We start from the raw sequence: 11,853 nt of genomic DNA, 5'->3' as shown, positions 1-11,853 counted from the left end.
TGAATGGCCTGTTTTTGCACAGCGATGACACGCCTGTTGCTGGGTTGACTTTCTCTGGGCAGTGGTCATTTTATGGATCTTTGTGCCTCTGAGCAGAGAATCCTCCATTGCAGAAAGCTCTTTGCTCAGTAAATCTCCGCTGTATGGCCTCATTCCTTAGGCCAAAACCAGCTGGTCTCTAATCGTCATTCAGAGAGTCGCCAAGTTCACAATACTCCATGAGCCACCTTAGGGTCACAACAAACTGTGCCATATTCTCTCCCCGGTTGGTTTCTTGTGTGAAACCTAAACTGCTCTGCAATATAAATCGATTTGGTGAATAATGGTCCTCCAGTATCTTAGTTAATTCTGAATGGCATTGGAGTAAATTAAAAGATTTACTGCCACTGGTGAATCCTCTTTGAATGGGTCAATGGCACCAAACTGTCCCACCATTTTGTAGTGATGCCGGGATCTGTTCTCAACTTCCCTTCAGGAGCCCATCATATAAATGACCAGGTTTACACAGTAATACAAGTCAACTGCAGCAGCTGGTTTGGGAGTTAATGCAAGAAATCTCTGTCTCACTCTCCCTCCGTGCCTTAACCTAACTGCGCAAGAGGCGCAAGAGCCTGAACTCCTCAGGATGTAGGGTTTAACTTTAGCTATGGGCCTTTTATTTTCCTGCCCCGCAACCTTACGATCTGATGCCAGTTGCAATAAATGACAGCTGCAATTGGTTGACCTGCTGTTGATTCTGTCTCCATGTCAAAACGTTTGATTTTCCTTCCTGCCTTGAAAAGAATTGTATTCCTTTGTTCATTGCCAGTATTCTTTTTATCCTGTTATGTTCTGGACTCTCAGCACAAATGAACTTGTAGCTGAAGCATGTGGGATTGAATGCAAATAACAATGCTGTCACGGCACCCTGGGCTGGTGCACTGTTGATTCCAGCCCCACAGACCCTGGAGACCCAACACAAGAGAATTAACTAAGAATTTGTATAAAAGTTGCAGGAGCTTTGGCCCCTTGACTGCTCAATAAGTTATAACCACCAGGTTTGCAAATTAAACACAATAACTTTATTTATAACAGGAACAAAGTTGAAATATGCAACAATTATAACAGAATAAATGGCCAGCTAACACTCTACTCCCCCTTTTACCACCCTCCCACCTCTACCCAAACTCACACATAACCAACACACAGAGGGAGGGGAAGGGGTAAAATAATAGGAACTGAAAAGAAGGGAAAGAAGAGTGGCTTTGCTTCAGATGTGAAGGTCTTTGCAGAAAGTGTTCTCCAGGGATCAAAACAACTGGTTGGATTGCTAATTATGATCTTCCGGCTGTAACATTCATTCAGTGCTCCAGGCTGTAGGGTTTCCCCTGGGGGGGGGGGGGGGGGGGGGGGGAGAGAGTCATTTTAATTTCCCTGGGCTTTCACTCAAAGGAATAGCCTCAGCCTCAGCCTCTCGGTCTCACCTTCTCCCCAGCTTCAGCCTGTGTTTTAAACTTTATTTGCAGGTTCAGTAAAATGTCCTCCAGCTTTACTGAGGAAAGTATCAGAGAAGCAGCTTCCATGAAATTTTAGAGAGGTTTGTTAACATTTCATGGAGAGGTACCCAAAGAGATCCCTCCCGCTCTGTCTTCAGGAATTAAACATTCACAGGCTGGATAGAGAGGCTGGATCCATTTTCCCAGAGAGAGCAACAGCGGTGATGTTGTTCTGCGACTGGATTTTTAAAACTGAAAGCAGGATTAATCCTTCCTGGGTCTGCAGAACATTCCAGAACGGTCAGCACCAATCAGCATTGAGTATCAGCAAGAGTCCAGCAATTTGAGCCAGTTCACTGGACTTGAGTCCATCAAGATGTGTCATCACTGATCCTCCTTTAATCTGTTGGTCCAAATATAAATAGCAGGGGACAAACATGTTTAAATAGGAATATCCTGACAACACCGATTTATTGAAGCTGTTAACGGTACAAAGACTTGATCTGGATTGAGAAAAAGCCTGCGAAGCAGCCGCTGATGTCACAAACTATCATGTGACTAGATTCTTAAAGTGACCACAGAACAACACCACAATAACCCCAAATATATAACACTGTCTATCTCTGCCTTAAAGGTATTCAAATATTCTGCTACCATTCCCTTTTGAGGAAGAAAGCATTTTTAATTATTTATATCTTAAATGGGCAACACTATTTTTAAACAGCTACCCTTAGTTCTAGATTCTCCCACAAAAGGAAGAAACCTTTCTACGTCAGCCCTCCGAGACCTCAGGATCTTTCAAGTTTCAATCAAGTCACCTCTTACTCTTCTAAACTTTAGTTTTTAACAAAGACTGTCCAGTCTTTCCTCATAAGACAACCTGCCGACTCCACGTATCCACGATTTTCATTTTCATTTCATATTAATTTAGTAAATCTTCTCTGAATTGAATTAAATGCATTTACGTCCTTCCTTAAATAAGGAGAGCAAACTGTACACAGTACTCCAGATAGAGTCTCACCAATGTCTTTAATAACTGAAGCATAACTTCCTACTTTTGTCTTCCATTCCCCTTGCAATAATTGTTTTTTTAAATTTAGAGTACCCAATTATTTTTTCCCCCAATTAAGGGACAATTTAGCGTGGCCAATCCACCTGCCCAGCACATCTTTGGGTTGTGGTGGTGAAACCCACGCAGACACGGGGAGAATATGCAAACTCCACACGGACAGTGACCCAGAGCTGGGATTCAAACCCGGGTCCTCAGCACCTTAGGCAGCAATGCTAACCACTGTGCCACGTGCCGCCCTGCCCTTGCAATAATAACAGCATTCTATTTGCTTTCCTAATTACTTGCCGTATCTGCATACAATTAGAGTGCACAGATCCCTCTGCATCTCACAGCTCTGAAATCTATTACTATTTAGATTATATATCTTTTTAGTCTGCATGCCAAAATGGACAATTTTGCACTGTCACACATTCTTATCCAGTTGACAGACCTTTGCACACTCACCTAACCTATCTATATGCCTTTGTAGCCTCCTTATGTCCCCTCTCCACAACTTATTTTTCTACCAACTTTGTGTCATCACCAAATTTAGCAACCATACTTTGGTCCCTTCATCCAAGTCATTTTTACAAATTGTAAACAGTTGAATCTCCAGCATTGCTCTTTATGGTACACCATTTGTTACAACTTGCCTACAAAACATGACTCGTTTTAAGCCTACTCTGGGTTTTCTGTTGGCCTGCCAATCTCCTGCCCATGCCAATATGTTACCACCATACCACAAACTTTTATTTTCTGTAATACCCTTTGATATGACATCTTACAAACTGCCTTCTGGAAATCTAAGTACAGTACATCCATTGGTTCCCCTTTATCCAACGCACTCCAATAAATTGGTGAAACATTATTTCCCTTTCACAAAACGATGTTGACTCAGCCTGACTGCCTTGAATATTTCTAAGTGCCCAGCTTTAGTATATTTAATAATAGCTTCTAACAGGTTTTTTTATGACAGATGTTATGTCAACGGCCTGTTTTCTGGCTCCCTTCCTTATTCTTTTTTTAATAAATTTAGAGTTCCCAATTCATTTTTTCCAATTAAGGGGCAATTTAGCACGGCCATTCCACCTACCTTGCACATCTTTGGGGTGGGGGCAAAACCCACTCAAACACGGGGAGAATATGCAAACTCCACGTGGGCAGTGACCCAAGCCGGGATCGAACCTGGGACCTCAGTGCCGTAAGGCAACAGTGCTAACCACTGCGCCACCATGCCTTCCTCTTCCTCTATGAATAAAAGTGTTACATTTGCCATTTTCCAATCTTTTTTGAACATTTTTCCAATTAAGGGCCAATTTAGCATGGCCAATCCCTGCACATCTTTGGGTTGTAGAGATGAGACTCAAGCAGACACGGGAATGTGCAAACTGCAGAGAGATAGTGACCCTGGGCCGGATCCTTGGTGCCGTGGGGCAGCAGTGTTAACCACTGCGCCACCATGCTGCCCTCTATTTTCCATCTAAAGGAACCTTTTCTGAAACAAGTGAATTTTGGAGAATTAAAAACGATGCATCTCACTAGTGTTTTGGGCTAGGGTTTAGAGAACCCGAAAGTGTATCATAGAGTTCACCTGACCCACAACTTTTAATAGGTTGTGGTATGGGGAGCACATGGCCCACTCTACAGGTGTGGTACAGCAGAAATGGAAAAGTAATTTTTAAAGCAAAACAATGTTTATTCTATGAACTCAAGTTAACCTTTTTAAAACATACAGTGAACATCTTAGCAACCATCAATTCAAATACAGACCCCAAAGAATACAACACTAAGTAATCCTTGAGCTTTCCTTTTAACATCCATAAGACTTAAAACAAAACCTTTAACAGAAGCACCTCAGGTTTAACTTTACTACTGAGAACTCTTATCATGTTGAAATCGCAAATGGACATTCATAAGCTTGCAGAGATCCACACACATCATGCTGTGATTGCAACTTCTCCAAAACTGACATGAAACCAAACCCCCCTGCAGCAAAATGCCTAGATCAAAAGTAAAAAGCTGACAGACAGCCCAGCTCCACTCAGTCTCTGACATCACTACAGTAATAAGCACTCATTTCTCAAAGGTACTCTCACTACAGATATTGATATGCCCCCATTTATAAACACTCATTTCTAAAAGGCACTAGCCACTACTTTTATGACCCTGGGATGAAGTCCTCGAGGACACGTGGACCCATCAGCCTGCAGTTCCAACAACTTGCTAAGTACCACTTCCCTGATGAGTGTAATTTCTTTGAATTCCACTCTGCCTTCCATTTCCTGCTTCACAGCTATTTCTGGGATATTACTTGCACCCTCCATACTGAAGTATAGCAGGTGGAACCGACCCGTTGATCGAGGCTGGTAACGTGGAGTTGGTGCTGCATTAAGTGCTCATGAAGGAGCAACCTCTCCACGCCACTCCGCAGTACCAGATTCTTAGCTCAGGCACACGCCTGCAAGGCTTATTCGGCAAGTGTCATGTTGAATTGATCATGCTATTGCTGCAAGGGCTTTATGGTAGCTGCAAGTGTCTTTGCAGCAGATGAGAGAAACTAGGTTGGGCAGAACAGAAATGTTTGCAATACGGTTTTGAATTGGCTACTTTTATATTTTTTTGTTGAGTCGCTGGGACCCCTGTCTATTTTGCTTTGATTGCTGACCGTGGAAAATTGATGCACCTAAAGAAAAACAAACAGAACCTCAGGCTGGAAATAGCTGTTTGGATTGAGGCAGAGACTTGGTCTTTTCTGGGTGTGGTGCATAATTCTCAAAGTATTCTTCACTAACTAGTGCCTTACGGTCATCCCTGTGTAATTGTATATTATTGGGTATGTGCATGAAATATGTTTGGTTGAACGATGTACTGCATTGTGGTTCCTCAATTGGGTATTCTGGCTGCTAGTATGTACAGTTGTGGTAAGCTACCTGACCCTCACCCACACAAGAATGCTACTTTAGTTCATTTGGGGCTGGCAATGAAACGTGTGTTGATTCACCCGGGAACATTTTGGGAACCTATTGGATACAAACCTTCTTTAAGGGACTGACCTTGCTGAGCAACAAAACTGCGAGTGCATTTGACATTTAGCCTATCTTTTGGAAAAATCTCACATTCAGTGTACTTCATCTGGAAACAACTTGATTTGAAATGATAAAAGAGGTACCAAATACGGAAATAACATATAAACGGCGCATTAAAAAAATTATGGAATTTCCAGTTAGTTCAAACATAGGAAAAGTTATTGTTGGTTTATGCTTTGTGCATAGGATCTTACTGCATGTTTACTGCTTATTGCAATATTTTTTCCATTATTGAAAGGCTAATGTTTATAATAATTACTCCACGCCCACTTTTACCTCATGGAATTTAATCCAGCTGTAAGGGATTAGGGCATAATAACGGAAGTACCAATTAAAGCAATTAGTAAGGGTGGATCTGATTAAACTAAGCTGCACTGGATTTTCCGAAAGCTTTTGACAAGATTCAACATTAGCAACTAATGGCTAAGGTAAGGAGTCAGAGGGTTGAAGGTAAAGGATGGCGCTCAATGGATAATAGTGTCAAAAGCAGGAAACAAGAGAAGTAAAAGACATTACTGACTGCTTTCCCAAGTGATCAGTCTTTTTACCCTTGCCCTTTTCGATGCACCAGTCAACTTTCTGTGACATTCGTGTTGCAGGGGATGGTGCATGTGGATGGGTGAGTGTTTGCTCGTGGGTGAGGGATGGGCACACAAGGCAGCAGAAAGAATTCAAAAATAAACTTGTGTCCAATGTTTGTTCTCACTGGAACGACGGAGGTTGAGGGGGTGACCTGATAGAGGTCTACAAAATTATGAGGGGCATAGACAGAGTGGATAGTCAGAGGCTTTTTCCCAGGGTAGAGGGGTCAATTACTAGGGGGCATAGATTTAAGGTGCGAGGGGAAAGGCTTAGAGTAGATGTACGAGGCAAGTTTTTTACACAGAGGGTAGTGGGTGCCTGGAACTCGCTGCCGAAGGAGCTGGTGGAAGCAGGGACGATAGTGACATTTAAGGGGCACCTTGACAAATACATGAATAGGATGGGAATAGAGGGATACGGACCCCGGAAGTGCAGAAGATTTTAGTTCCGACGGGCAGCATGATCGGCACAGGCTTGGAGGGCCGAAGGGCCTGTTCCTGTGCTGTACTTTTCTTTGTTCTTTATTCTTTGTTCAATGTGCTCGGAGACGGTGCAGTAAAGGCTTTCTTGCTTGCCTGAGAGTCCCCAGGAATCAATCAGAACTTTCTAATGAGTCTGAGTGCTCGCAAATATTTCTTGATGTTTAACAATTAAATGGCCGTTTAGCCAACATGAAGAAGAAAATTTGGGAAGATAGATAAAGAGAGATGCAGGGTAAATCTGCAGGAAATAATCAGTTAGAAGGAGACAGGGGACATGTGGTGTGGTGTCACATAGGGATGTAAGATCAGGGCCCATGAAGTAGGGACTGTGAAACTGCGTGTCACAATTGTGAAGGTGAAGAGACTTAAGGCCCAATCACCATATTATCAGGATATGAAATTGGGAGTTGGGCTTGTGGCGCAACGGTAGTGCGTCTGACTTCAGATCAGAAGGTTGCGTGTTCAAATCGCCTCAGGATCACGGAATATTTCTCTCTGTGAGGGGATGGTCTCAAAATGACTGAGTTCAAAAGCAGAATGCGAATAAACTTTTCAGGGGGCAGCATGGTGGCACAGTGGTTAGCACTGCTGCCCACAGCGCTGAGGACCCAGGTTCGAATACTAGCACTGGGTCACTGTGGAGTTTGCACATTCTCCCCATGGTCTGCGTTGGTTTCACCCCCATAACCCAATGATGTGCAGGGTAAATTGCCACTTAATTGGAAAACAATTATTGGGTACTCTAAATTTAAAAAAGGAAAACAAATCAAAAATAATATGAAATTGGGGAGGGCTGTGAATGAGTAAGTGCAATCTGGCAACCAAATGTTTGTCTTCGGGATAACCCCGAGTCATGAACTGAGGGCAGTTCTAAGAAAAGAAGCACAATGGATGGCACTGGATAGGCCCCACCTCAGGGTAAAAATTGAGTGGCCACAAATGGGTCAGACAGATGATAAAAAAGGTATGCCCCAGGTGCTCTACTCCCCTACTCATTATGTGAAAGCATAAAAATAGGATTTTAATATCTGAAAAATGACAAAAATAAATCAGTAAGCAAGATTACAGTAAGGAGAGGAGGCTAATTCGCACCACAGTGCCACCTTGTAGTGAGAGGCTGACAGGTATGATACCATAGCATTTTACCATTAAAATTGCAACATGAATTGTGATGCTGGAATAACACATTGATTTACATTTAGAAGGACAAGACAGAAACAAGTCATTCAAACCAACTGTTCTATGCCAGCACATAGGCTCCACATGAATCTCTTGCCATCCCTCTGCATCTAAACCTATCACCACATCCTCCTATTCCTCCACCCTTAAACAAATCTATGTTATTTGCCTCAACTATTCTTTCTGATAGTGAGTTCCAAATTCTCTGCATAAAGAAATTTCGCCTTAACTTCCTATTGAATTTATTGGCGACCGACTTATATTTAAGAACCCTGGTTCTGGACTTCCTACAAATGGAAACATTTTTTCTATGGCTGCACCAACGATTTCCATTATCTTGAAGACTTCTGCCAGGTCACCCCTCAGCTTTTTCTTTTCTCAAGAAGAGAGAACTAACATATTCAGCTCTTGATAACTCGTATCCTCTCGGTTCTGGTATCACCCTTGTGAATAGATTCTGTCCTTTTCCAATACCTCAATATCCCTTTACAGTATAGAAGCAAGAACTCTTTTTTCTTTTTTTTAATACATTTAGAGTACCCAATTACTTTTTTTCCAATTAAGGGGCAATTTAATGTGGCCAATCCGCCTAACCTGCACATCTTTGGGTTGTGAGGGTGAAACCCACGCAGACACACAGAGAATGTGCAAACTCCACACGGACAGTGACCCAGGGCCGGGATTCGAACCCTGGTCCTCAGCGCCGCAGTCCCAGTGCTAACCACTGCGCCGCATGCCGCCCCTGAGGCAAGAACTCTAAATGTAGTCCAACCAAGAATAGAACATTCTGGAAATACTTAGCAGCCCAGGCAGTACCTGAGGAGAGGAAAGCAGAGATAATGTTAGAGATCTGTGATCTTTCAACAACAACAGTGCAAGAAGCGGAAGCAACTGTGTAAAAACAGCTGGTCTGTTTGGAGCTCAGCCTGTCAGATGCTGCATAAATTTGAATTATGTGTTCTGTACAAAAGTACATCTCTTGTTTTACATTGATAAGTTTTATCAGTAACTACTTTGCTCAATGAGCCTACTGGAGGTGCTGAAGGATCATCATGAGCAGACTGTGAAGCGATTTCTTTCAGGGCTGAGTGCACACCAGCAGAACTACTAATGAAGTTGTTATAATCCGCACGAGACCGCCAGGGTTGGAGCAATCAATCTCCCCGTGAGCCTCGTCGTATGAGATCCCCCGCTGAAAGGGCAGGGAACCCTAAATCACCCATAATTAAGTTCTGTATAAAGTCGGCCAGGTTTGGTCGGACAGTTAAGATCCGGTGTGTGGTGTGATATATTGTAAATATTAGTGGGCTGGATTCTCCGAGCCTTCGTGCCAAAATCACGTTTGGCCCGGGGGGGCAGGGAATGGTCGTCAATCTACGATTCTCCGGTCCCTGGAGAGTCACTCGAGAATCGTGCCTACGCGAACTAAGCGGCGATTCTCTGAGCGCAACGGGCCGGGTTCCCGACGGCGTGGTTCTAACCACCTATCGGCCATCGGGAACGTTGGGTGGCGGCTGCGGACTCAGTCCAGAGCTGCCCTGGTGGGGGGGCGGGAGAATCGTTCACCGGGGTGGGGGGGGCCTCATGGACGGCCAGGGGAGCGATTGGGCATCACGGACCCAGGGGCGTGCGCGATCTTAGGGGGGGACAGTTTTGGTGCTGCTCCGTGGTCTGAGTCCGCCATGTCGCGCAGGGCGGCCGCTGCAGACCTTTGCCGTGCGCATGCGCGGAATCCAGACCGGAAGTGCGGGACCCTGTATCTGCAGCCAGAGCTGCGAGAAGCACTCCAGGGCCCTGGCAGCCCCCTGCAGGTCGGAGAATCATGCTGGGCTTTCTGAAGGAAAGTTTTTACGCTGATGTGGGGACATAGCCCCATTTTTGGAGAATCCAGCCCTCATGTGTGCGAATAAAGCAAGTTTTCTTAAATCTTGATCCAGACTCAAGTGGTCTGCAAAACTGGTGACGAGGGGATGACTGGATTGTTGTTGATGCTGCTACGCTGTTGGGTGAACCACCTCCCTCACTCTGCTACACCAATATTGTATTTTCTTTTATATACCTCTATTTGGAAGATTAGAAGTGTTTGACTCAAGCTTAGAGGATTAGACACAATATGCAGAACACATGCTTTACTTTTTCCAGGTGAACAATATCACAGATGTTGAGCGTCAGACAGTAGTTTTGCTGACTGCCTGTGGTGCACATAACCATGGTGCGATAAGAAGTCTCACAGATCCTGCAGCTCCGGACACTAACACTTTCAAACAGTTGGTGACACTGGGGGACAACACTTTAACCTGGACCCCATCCGTAATTTGCAGAGGTAACTTTTCAATACGGAGAAAGGACCCCTGGAGAGTCTGTTAGCGAGTTTCTGTCCATATTGCACAAGACAGCCAAATTTTGTGAATACGGCACTTACCTTTCAGAAATGCTTAGCGGTCATTTGGCCAGCGCTGTGAATAACCTGGCATCTCGTCAAAAATTGCCAGCCGAACCACCTTTATACCTGCAACAGGCCGTGCAGATCTCACGTTCCCGGGAAGTGCTGAGCGAGAGGTGCAGGAGATCCAGGCGAGCGCCACCCCGCCTCCCCCCACCACCACCATCACCACCAAAGACCGATACCCCACCCTGGACTGAAGCCATAGAGGCCTGGCCAGTTGGTCAAAGACCAAGTCTCCCCGTTGGCCATTGTGGGAATCATTATACACCATAGACAAATTCACTGGTGTGAAAAACACACTTTGCTCCCCGAAGCAGCATTTGTCGCCTGATCCAGCACCACGAGTCACAAAAACACTGCTGGATGTAAAGAAGGCCCACATCAGAGGAATCTTTGGACCTTGCAGGGGAGGGAAGCTATAACCTGCATGAGGCATCCGGGGTTGGAGCAATCAATATCCCTGTGAGTCTTACCGAATATAACCTCCCCTGCTAAACGGGCAGGGAAGCCAAATCATCCATAGTGAAATTCTGCATATAACCGGGCAGGTTGGTACCGACAGTGCAGATCCGGCCGGGGTCTGGTGGACATTGTAAATACTAGTGTGCGCTAAAAAATCAAGTTTATTAAACCTACTCGTTCCAGACTCATTGTGGTGTACAAAAGGAGCACATTGATTTGTAGTGTTGCTGGTGTGCTCTCAGCTCTTGCCAAAATCTCCTCGCTGTGTCCTCTGAGGATTCAGCAACATTAAAAAGATCATGAGCAACCTGACTTTCTCATTCACAAGAAAATCCTCAACAAAAGAGCATAAAATTGCGCTGGCCACTCGAGTAACAGCAGCTAATATTCACTCAGCAGGTGTTGGTTTTTTCTTTTACTACTGGACACAAATGTTAAATGTTAAACCAGTTAAATAGGATCGGTAGCCCAAATATTCATAAAGATTAAGTGGCATGTATATAACCTTGGAGATCTTTGACAACATAGCTGTTTGAAGGGCTACACCAGCAGACTATCATGTGTCACCTCACATTATTTGCTATCAGGTGACGTACATAGATCTTGGCCATACTACATGAAGGTGTAACCACAAAAGCTGATATCAACCTACTATTCAGTTGGAGGAAATCGTGCGATGGATGTAGCATAAAGACCAACAACTGGTCACTGACACATCTGTAGAGGTCCCTAAACTCTGACGTCCCTTGAAGAATTAAGGCTATTGCTTAATTAATTGCTATCACCATCCTGGGGCTTACCATTGATCAGAAACTGAACTGAATTAGCCATGTAAATGCTGTGGCTACCAGATCAGGTCAAAGGTTAGGAATCCTACAGTGGATAACTGACCTCCTCACCCCCGAAAGCCTGTCTACCATCCACTGAGGCACAAGTCAGGAATGGATGAATGCAGCTCCAGTAACACTCAAGCAGCTCCTCCACACCATCCAGAACAAAGCAGCCCACTTGATTGCACCCCCTTCCACAAACATTCAAACTCTGCAACACCGACAAACAGTGGCAGCCGTGTGTACCATCTACAAGATGC

The 11,853-nt window shown here is 44.4% G+C and overlaps 1 protein-coding gene across 1 annotated transcript in view; it reads right to left on the bottom strand.

Moving 5' to 3' along the window:
* The window catches only part of gfral (GDNF family receptor alpha like), a 109,271-nt gene that overhangs the window by 94,873 nt on the left and 2,545 nt on the right, over positions 1–11,853 (bottom strand). The window lies entirely within an intron of this gene.

Source organism: Scyliorhinus canicula, chromosome 6, assembly GCF_902713615.1.
Source record: "Scyliorhinus canicula chromosome 6, sScyCan1.1, whole genome shotgun sequence".
Lineage (NCBI taxonomy): Eukaryota > Metazoa > Chordata > Chondrichthyes > Carcharhiniformes > Scyliorhinidae > Scyliorhinus > Scyliorhinus canicula.
The sequence above is the reverse complement of the archived record's forward strand: the minus strand, read 5'-3'. Positions and strand labels throughout refer to the sequence as shown.